The sequence below is a fragment of the Pantherophis guttatus genome, chromosome 1 (assembly GCF_059756535.1).
Source record: "Pantherophis guttatus breed Tessera chromosome 1, ASM5975653v1, whole genome shotgun sequence".
NCBI lineage: Eukaryota > Metazoa > Chordata > Lepidosauria > Squamata > Colubridae > Pantherophis > Pantherophis guttatus.
This window is the reverse complement of record NC_142063.1, coordinates 28,969,579-28,979,488: the sequence shown is the minus strand read 5'-3', so window position 1 is coordinate 28,979,488 and position 9,910 is coordinate 28,969,579.

Sequence of the window (9,910 nt, the reverse complement as noted above, 5' to 3'; positions counted from 1 at the left end):
CCAAACTTGGCACTGAGTCTATTAGAATCACAAACAGAACTTTCCAATTTTGAAACGAGATGAACTAATTGCTTCCTGCAAAAGCCCACATCCCATTCGCTCCTCTTTTATGTCCTATGGGAGGGGCCAATCATCTCCAGGGTGTGGCCTTACTCCCAAGTCTACCCTGCTTTCTTAATTATTCTTGTCTTCTGGCAGCTCTGCGAATGCGCACACTGGGAACGGGCTCCAGCTGTACCTCTGGCTCACTGCTGTCTAACTCCGACTCTGCCTCCAACGCAGAGCCCTCGTCTGAGCTTTCCCCAGCCCCCAGGTCTGGCCCAAGTTCCTTCCCAACCGCCTCACTGTCCAACTCTGCTACCAGCTCCACTGGTCGCCAGCAGGACACAACAGCAGGGTATCAACACCCAATTTTTGTTCATATGATTGCAGAAGTGCTGCAACAGCCATAACTTCGAGGACCAGCTGTAAGTGCCATTTGTTCAGTGCCATTGTAACTTTGAACAGTTGTTGTCACACTAAGCCCAAGAACGTAGAACTATCTAGCATGGCTTCAGTTCTTTATTTGCTTACACACAGTAGACAGAATCTTGCCAGACTAAACCCTTACCACTCTCACTGATTGATCTAGTTTTAGCCAGAAAAAACCCAGTTTTGTTTTTTTAAAAAAACTTTCATGTTTCTGTCTTTGGGGCCTCACATTTTTTGGGCCTCACATCCTGGCTCTAAAATTCCTGGAAGGCTACATGAGAACCTTATCAAAGAACGTGTACCATCCTGAAGGAGAGCAGCATTGGAAATAAAGCTGGACCCTCTTCCTATTGTAAACAGATTAAATAGACTGCACTAACTCCCCTTTTCTTGTTGCAGATAAATTAACTAGAAAATTTTGCATGCTTAATTATCAGACTTATCAGTTAGAGACAGGCTATAGTGTTTTAGTAATGAACCCACCCAGTGGTGAAATCCAAATTGTTTTACTACTGGTTCTGTGTGTGCATGGTGTGGTTTGGTGGGTGTGGCTTGGTGGGCATGGCAGGAGAAGGATATTGCAAAATCTCCATTCCCTCCCCACTCCAGGGGAAGGATACTGCAAAATCCCCATTCCCTCCCTACTCCAGGGGAAGGACATTGCAAAATCTCCATTCCCACCCCACTCTGGGGCCAGCCAGAGGTGGTATTTGCCAGTTCTCCAAACTACTCAAAATTTCCGCTACCAGTTCTCCAGAATCTGTCAGAATCTGCTGGATTTCCCCCCTGAGCCCACCTTCTGGGAGGACCAAACATCCTCTCTCAGGGATGTGTGAATACGTATATCGGGGCTCTCAATTTGTCCCAAGAGCACAACACTTTGCTCTATACAGAATAAACAGGTTGCAATTTCCCACCTTGTTTGATTATTGGCTACTTCGCACCAGGAAGAATAATTTTCAGCATTTGGCAGGGCCAATTCATGATTTGTCCATCACTAACAAATATATCCTGAGAGATTCTGAAGAGTGGTTAATCTGCTTCTCTTTCTCGCTCTCCTAGCTAGCTCCGGGTTATGTTGCCTTTAAACACACAGACACACTTTCTGGGAGTGCTGCCTCTTTCCTGGGAAACTGCTCCCATCCTAGGCACCCTCTGTCACAGTCATTGAACGAATGGTCATTCAGCGAGAACTATCTGTATTTTGTTGCTTCCACACTAATACTCCTCTACCAGCACTCTCCCACTGACTCTGAATTAAGAAGAAAGCTTCAATGCTTAGTAACTTACTCACTTGGCAAGAAATGTTGGCCATCTGGAAGAAAGAGGCTGCTGATCTTATAAGGACAAGAAGATGGCTTGCTTCTTCTTGGAACTAACAGAGTTCTGCAAAACACAGATCAGAGTTTGATTATTGTCTACTGACTTGGTAGCTGAGCATCCCAGCACCAATAAACCTAAGGTAATAAAATATAGCCTTTGGGCTATTGGCCTGAGCTCTGAGCTTGATTGCAAACATTCCATCATCATTCCAGGAGACATCGTCAGTGTGCTTCAAAGCGCACTGACGGTGTCTCCTCAAATGGTGACGAAATGTTTGCAACCAAATTGCCAAGTTCAAGGCTCAGACCAACAGCCCTTTTCTGGTCCATACAATGTAATTAATAAGTAAGTAAGTAAGTAAGTAAGTAAGTAAGTAAGTAAGTAAGTAAGTAAGTAATTAAGTAAGTAAGCAAGCAAGCAAGCAAACAAACAAACAAACAAACAAACAAGCAAGCAAGCAAGCAAAAAATAAATAAGTAAGCAAGCAAGCAAGCAAGCAAGCAAATAATAAGTAAGCAAGCAAGCAAATATATAAATAAGTAAGCAAGCAAGCAAGCAAATAAGTAAGTAAGCAAGCAAGCAAGCAAGCAAATAAGTAAGTAAGCAAGCAAGCAAACAAGCAAACAAACAAACAAATAAATAACATTATTGTCATTGTACGTGTATACACAGTATACCCATACAATGAAACACTAAGTGTTTGGGATTCTGAATTCAGCAAAAGTCAATGTCAGAGGATGTGCTCCTGAGCATAACAGGGTGCTGAAAGAATACTGAGCTAATATTAAGAAGCTGCAGTTCCCATTAAAAAAAGAACAAATAAAATGATCCTAATAAATATAACAATAAATGGTAGCAGACATTGTGTGAATAAAAGATATGAAAAAGGTCACTTAGGAAAATCTCGCTTCTATCCAAATTACATCTTGAAAACACTGAAGGCGAGATTGGACAACCATTTATCTGAAATGTATAGGACAGTGATGGCGAACCTTTTCTACACTGAGTGCCGAAAAGGGAGCACTTTGGTGCGCGCTCGTCAGGGCCGCGACCACGAACAGGAGATGCCCAGGGGACATGCAAACGCTGGATAGGTACTTCCAGGTTCCAGCACACACATGCCTGCCAGCCAGCAAGTCTTCCGGTTACTGCATGTGCACACAATGATCAGTTGGCCGGTGCGCATGCTCACTCCAGAAAAGGGAAGACCAGCTCTTCCGGTTTCTGGCACTGCTACATGCACAAAGGCCAGCTGATCATTGCTTGCGCATGTGCACCAGAAACCCGGAAGAGGAATGGGTGATACCACACTTGCCAGGCGACATGGCTCACATGCCATAGGTTTGCCAACACGGCAGAGATAGGTTTCAGCAGGTTCTGACCAGTTCTGGAGAACTGGTAGCAGAAATTTTGAGTAGTTCGGAGAACCGGTAGTAAAAATTCTGGCTGGCCCCGCCCCCATCTATTCTCTGCCTCCCAAGTCCCAGCTGATTGGGAGGAAATGGGGATTTTGCAGTAACCTTCCCCTGGATTGGGGTGGGAATGGACATTTTACAGTATCCTTCCACTGCCACGCCCACCAAGCCACGCCCACAGAACAGGTAGTAAAAAAATTTGAAACCCACCACTGCATCACGGGTATAGGGTTTCCTCCTTGAGCAGGGGGTTGGACTAGAAGACCTCTAAGGTCCCTTCCAACTCTGTTATTCTCTTACTCTGAAAAGAGAGAAAGATAACATTGACTGAGAGAAACAGAAAGTTTCCTTTTTGTTTCTTAAGTCAGAAGCTCTTAGCAAACTATAGGCCAGGTGCGAGACACTATAGCAGGGGTGAAATGCTCCCGGTTCGGACCGGCTCGGGCGAGTAGGTAGCGATGGCGGCGGGCAGTTCGGAGAACTGGTAGCAAAAATCCCTGCCCCCACCCCCCCATGCCCAGCTGAGCCGCACGATCATCAGAGCCTTTTTTTTCTTTTAAATGGCTCTGACCAGCCAAGCTCTGACGATTCCAGCTGAGTTGCCTGCTAATCAGGCAACTCAGCTTGGATCGCCAGAGCCATGTAAAAGAAGAAAACTTTTTTTCTTATAAATGGCTCTGATGATCCCTCCCGCCCCCCTCCTCAGCTTGCTTACCTTAGCTGCTGGTCGCAACGCCTTGCTGTAATCCCTGCAATCCATTGCATCAGCAAGCAACTGAATCTCCCTGCCTGCAATCAAACAGGCAAGGAGTTATGGACTTCAACTCCCAGAATTCCTCAGCCAGCAAAGCAAAGCTGGCTGAGGAATTCTGGGAGTTGAAGTCTACAAGACTTAAAGTTGCCAAGGTTGGAGACCCCTGTTCTATTGGGTAAGTTTTTTCCCCCTTTGGGAGCTTTAAAAAAAACGTTAATTGGGTTTTTTTTTAGTTGTTCTTTTTTAGACCTAGCCATTTAAACTTTAGGAAGTTTTAAATTTAGCTGCTTTTATATAAAAATAAAAATAAATTAAAATAAAATAATATTTGTGCAGCTTTCTGCGATTTAGTGTGTTTCTGTAGAGTTTCACTCTAACTATACAGACACACAAAATCTCACAAAGCTGTATGTGGAATTTTGTGTGTGTAAAGTGTGAAAGTTGGTTTTTTGGGCTTTTTGTGGCTGTGTGAGGTTCCTGCTTGTTGCAGGGGCCATTTTGGGTCTAGCACTTTTATATTGTGCTTTTATATTGTGGGTGAGCCAGTTGTGTTATGTTGTGTTTTGTAGGTTAAAAAAGGGCAAAGAAGTGACATTGACTTGGCCACGCCCACCTTACCAACAAGCCACGCCCTCCCAGTCACCTTACCACCAAGCCACGCTCACTAATTAAGCTATGCCCACAGAACCAGTAGCAAAAAATTTTAGATTTCACTCCTGCACTATAGGCTGTTTCTCACTTCCCTTTTATCTGTCTTTTCCCCGCTTTGTCCTAGCTGCTGGTCAAAACAGTTCATAAATGTTTAGAGATTATGCAGTCTCCAACCCTGAAACATAGTTGGGCTCCTTAATATGTTACATCACAAACCACCCAACTTCATTTTAGCCTAGTTTAGTCCATTTGTGAACTTAAGCTCTGTATTTGAGAAAACTCCTTCCAGCTAAATTGGACCTGGCGTTTCAACTACAATGGTCAATGGCCATGGGAGTAGTAATGCACCCATCTGGAAAACATTAGTCTGCAGCAGCCTGTTCTTGGTGCATCTATGACCAATCACAGAATAGTTGAGGGATGTTGCTAAGCCATTCAGGTGATTGTGCTGAGATGATCTCACCGAAATATTTTGTTGGTGTCCGTATGTTTAATGTTCTCTTTCAATAAACCTTTCATTAATTGTGTTGTCCTTGTCCAGATGCAAGAGACAGGTTTACTGCTTCATTTATTATGTAAATTGTTGTGTTCAATTATGCGTATAAGAACTTTATCACAGAACCAATCTAGTTTGATGTCTGTTATTTTCTGTATTATGAATAAAATCAGTTGAGCTTCGTCTGCTTCCAATAAAATCTATCATTTAAGCTTTTGAATGCACTTCCCAGGGAATTTTTTTTTACAGGTTGCAGATGGTGTAACATCCAAAATTGGTGATGTGCTTAAAGCCATGGAGGACACTGCAATATTAGGCCCAGGATATCTGTCGGACCATCTGCAACCAGCAACAGCCCCCCATCGCCCGGTGCGTTCTCACAGGGAGGGCCTACTCAGCGTGCCGTCGGCTAGACAATGTCGGCTGGCGACCCCCAAGAAGTAGAGCATTCTCTGTGGGGGCTCCCACCCTTTGGAATCAACTCCCCCTGGGGCTCCAGTTGGCCCCTGACCTTCGCACCTTCCGCCGCGAATTAAAAACATGGCTGTTCAAATTGCCCAGCCTGGACTGATGGGGTTTGGATTGTTTTAATATGTTTAATATGTGTTTAATATGTATTTTAACATGTTTTATCTGGTTTGATTTTAATTGTTGTGAGCCGCCCTTAGTCCTATGGAGATAGGGCGGCATACAAATCAAATAAACAATAATAATAATAATAATAATAATAATAATAATAATAATAATAATAATATCAAATTGAGGGGGTGGGGGAGGGAGGAAGGGAGGGAGGGAGGGACGGAGGAAGGAAGGAAGGAAGGAAGGAAGGAAGGAAGGAAGGAAGGAAGGAAGGAAGGAAGGATCATGATAAACCAGCCAATTTTGGTCAAACCGATAACCTCCCACCAACCAATACGTTCTCACAGAGTAGGCCTACTCATAGTACCATCATTAAAACAATGTCGTCTAGTAGTTCCAAGGGAGAGAGCCTTCTTTGTGGGGGCACCTACTCTTTGGAACAAAATACCCCCTGGAATACGAATAATCCCAGATCTTCGCACTTTCTGACGTGCCCTGAAGACCTTTCTGTTTCAACAAGCAGGGCTAGCATAAACATCTAAATTCTATGCCAAGGTCTTAGCAGATACACTAAGTTGACTCAATTTATTATTTACTGTTTAAAAAAAATTATTATATGTATATGAAATCTTATTCTGTTCACCGCCCTGAGTCCTTCGGGAGAAGGGCGGTATAGAAATTCAATAAATAAATAAATAAATAAATAATAAATAAATAAATAAATAAATAAATAAATAAATAAATAAATGTGGCCCCTCAGCAAGTATATTTACTTGTCATGGAGAAGAACATGGTGGTTGTCATTACAGGTAATCCTTGACTTACAACAGTCCATTTAGTGACTGTTCAAAAGTTACAACAGCACTAAAAAAGTGACTTATGACTGTTTTTCGCACTTACAACCATTTGGGCGTCCCCATAGACACATGATCAAAATTCAGATGCTTGGCAACTCATTCACAATTATGACGGTCCCAGGCAGGGGGTGAAATGTAAAATTTGTTACTACCGGTTCTGTGGGTGTGGCTTGCTGGTGAGGGTAATGTGACTGGGCCAACTTTTTTTTTTTTTAACTTTTCAAAGCATTTTTTTTACCCCCTCTTCAGCCGAAGAGGTTGCAGAAAAAAATGCTTTGAAAAGCCTCTGACGATCCCAGCTGAGCCACGCAATCATCAGAGGCTTTTTATTTTTACTTTTAAGAGCATTTTTTCGTTGGAAGAGGTTGTAGAAAAAATGCTTTTAAAAGTTAAAAAAAAAGCCTCTGATGATCATGTGGCTCAGCTGGGCATGGTGGGGGGGGCGCAGGGATTTTTGCTATCGGTTCTCCGAACCACCCGCCGCCATTGCTACCAGATCAGGTGATCCAGTCCGAACCGGGAACATTTCACCCCTGGTCCCAGGGTCATGTGATCACTCTTTGTAACCTTCTGGCAAGCAAAGTCAATGGGAAAGCCGGATTCACTTAACAACCCTGTTACTAATTTAACAACTTCAGTGATTCACTTAACAACTGTGGCAAGAAAGGTCGTAAAATGGGGCAAAACTCACTTGACAAATGTCTCACTTAGCAACAGAAATTTTGGGCTCAATTGTGGTTGTAAGTCGAGGACCACCTGTACTGGAATTTTGGTAAAATATCTATTGTTCTCTTTTGATTAGGATAGAATTTGGCGGGTTATTTCTCTCCCCATGCACACCCCACAAGAAATAGCTGTCTTGTGACTACTGGAATTCCCAGATTGTATCAATGGGAACGCCTGAATTTGAACCCAGCAAAGAGGATGCCACGGAGTTCGTTGCTCTGATCCTCCCTTTTCCCCTTCCTTCCGCTTCTGCCATGACTGCCTCAGCTTCGCATACAACAGGATCAGATAACCACCCAGTTCAAAAACAGGAAAACAAGATTACCTGATACTAGAGGCAAGATTACCAGCAAGATTCACACTGACAGAAAGGCTGGCTATTATAAACTCTTCTAAAAAGTGTAAGAAGCCCCATGGAAACATAAAGGATGCAGGATTGTAACGGTAAAGAGGATGACCTTGACGCACACAAGGGACATCTGTTACCAAGGCAATGAAGAGAAAAACATTACAGAAGCCCAGAAGACAGAGGAGGGGGTGAAAATCTCTCTCTCCCTCCCTCCCTCCCTCTCCCTCTCTCTCTCTCTCTCCCCCACCCCAACCCCCACCAAAACAGTGGTGAAATGTAATATTTGTTACTACCGATTCTCTGGGCGTGGCTTGGAGGGGGGTAATGTGACTGGGTGGGCGTGGCCAATTTTTTTTTTTTACTTTTAAAACCATTTTTTCTACAACCTCTTCAGCCGAAGAGGTTGTTTAAAAAATGCTTTTAAAAGCCTCTGACAATCCCAGCTGAGTTGCGTGATCGTCAGAGGCTTTTTTTTTTTCTTTTAAAAATATTTTTTCTACAACCTCTTCTGCTGAAGAGATTGTAACAAAAAATGCTTTTAAAAGCCTCTGCCGATCAGGCAACTCAGCTGGGATCGTCGGAGGCTTTTAAAAGCATTTTTTTCTACAACCTCTTCGGCCGAAGAGGTTGTAGAAAAAATGCTTTTAAAAATAAAATAAAAAGCCTGTGATGATTGCATGGCTCAGCTGGGCATGGTGGGGGCAGGAATTTTTGCTACCGGTTCTCCTAACCTCCTGCCTCCATTGCTACCGGATCAGGCAATCTCGTCCAAACCGGGAGCATTTCACTCCTGCACCAAAATTCACATGAAGATAAAAGAGGGAGGAGGAGAAGCATATTCAGACATACAAGATTCTGTTGTTAATATAACCAGTCTAAATAAAAATAATTTCAGGCACATGTGGCTCCTGTTTCTTGGTTTGGCCTATCTTTGTAGGCTCAGGGTGGATCTCATTCAAAGAAGGGGCCAGTCCTCCCATTAGGCAGAGAGAAGTGATGCTGGGGCAGGAAATGACATGTAATGGAGTTATTTCTTTGCATGGGTTTTGCAATGACCAACACCACTGCTCTCAGGTGCAGTGTGGAAAATGTCCATCCAGCAGTGTTGAAAGGAGATTCAGCTCCTCTTCCTTGGTTGCCATACAAGGAACTGAGCATGGCTCATCTTCACCATGTCTGAGCCAGCCCTGATGGCTTTTTGTGCAGGAACGTTTAATGTATTATATACAGATCAGTTAAATTTGGACTTTTAGAAAAAATGAGCCAAACAAATCTGTGTTTAATCTAGTATTTCTGCCTTCCTAAATCATTTTTGGCAGGGACAAAGGATTCTGTGTGAGCAGCTTGCTCTGAAATAATTTATGAGCTCCTTCCTTTCAGTTTTTGGTTCCTGATGTTTTCATTTTAAACCTTTTAGATGCTAATTCTATCAATCTGTCTTTAGAGGGAGGTGTTATAAAAAAAATTTCCTGGAGAGAGAATCTCTATCTCATAGAGATAGAGCATCATTATGTACAGATGTGGCCGGCCATAAATTTTACCCACAGCCAAGGGCATCCTTGTTCCAAGCATGTAAATGAAGGTCCCAGCTATTTAAAGTCTACCTAACTGGTGCTTGGCAGATGCACTGAACCCCAACTCCTAGAAAGGCCAAGCCTGTTGAAGTCCAACATCTCCAACGGCACAAGTAACTCACATCCAGTGACTGTCTTGTAATAATGCAACCTGGCTGGGCAGGCTTTTAAGCTACTGCCTCTCCATTAGGCTGTGCTTTTTTTTCTTCAGAGCATTCCTTCTCCTGCATGCAGTAAGGGTGCCTGTATGGCAGCCTCGTTCTTTAACTTTGATCTGGAGGCAGCAATAGATTGGGGATGGGGCCAAATAAAAGGTAAGAATAACGCGGGGGGGCAGGGGGGGCAGAACTGGTTCTGTGGACGTGGCTTATTTTGTGGGCGTGGCTTGATGGTCATGTAACAATTCTTTAGGATTTAGCAGAGGTACTGGTCTACCAGGCTTTTAACTGCTTGCAGAGCTGTACCGGTCTACCCATTTATTTTTGCAGGCACCGGTCTACTCATTTGTTTTTGGAGGCACTGGTCTACCCATTTATTTTTGCAGGCACCGGTCTACTCATTTGTTTTTGGAGGCACTGGTCTACCCATTTATTTTTGCAGGCACCGGTCTACCCATTTATTTTTGCAGGCACTGGTCTACCACCGCCTTTTAACACTGATCAGCTGTAGGGCGGTCCTTTGAAGCCCTGCGGCAAGAATTTAAACAGTTTTTTTC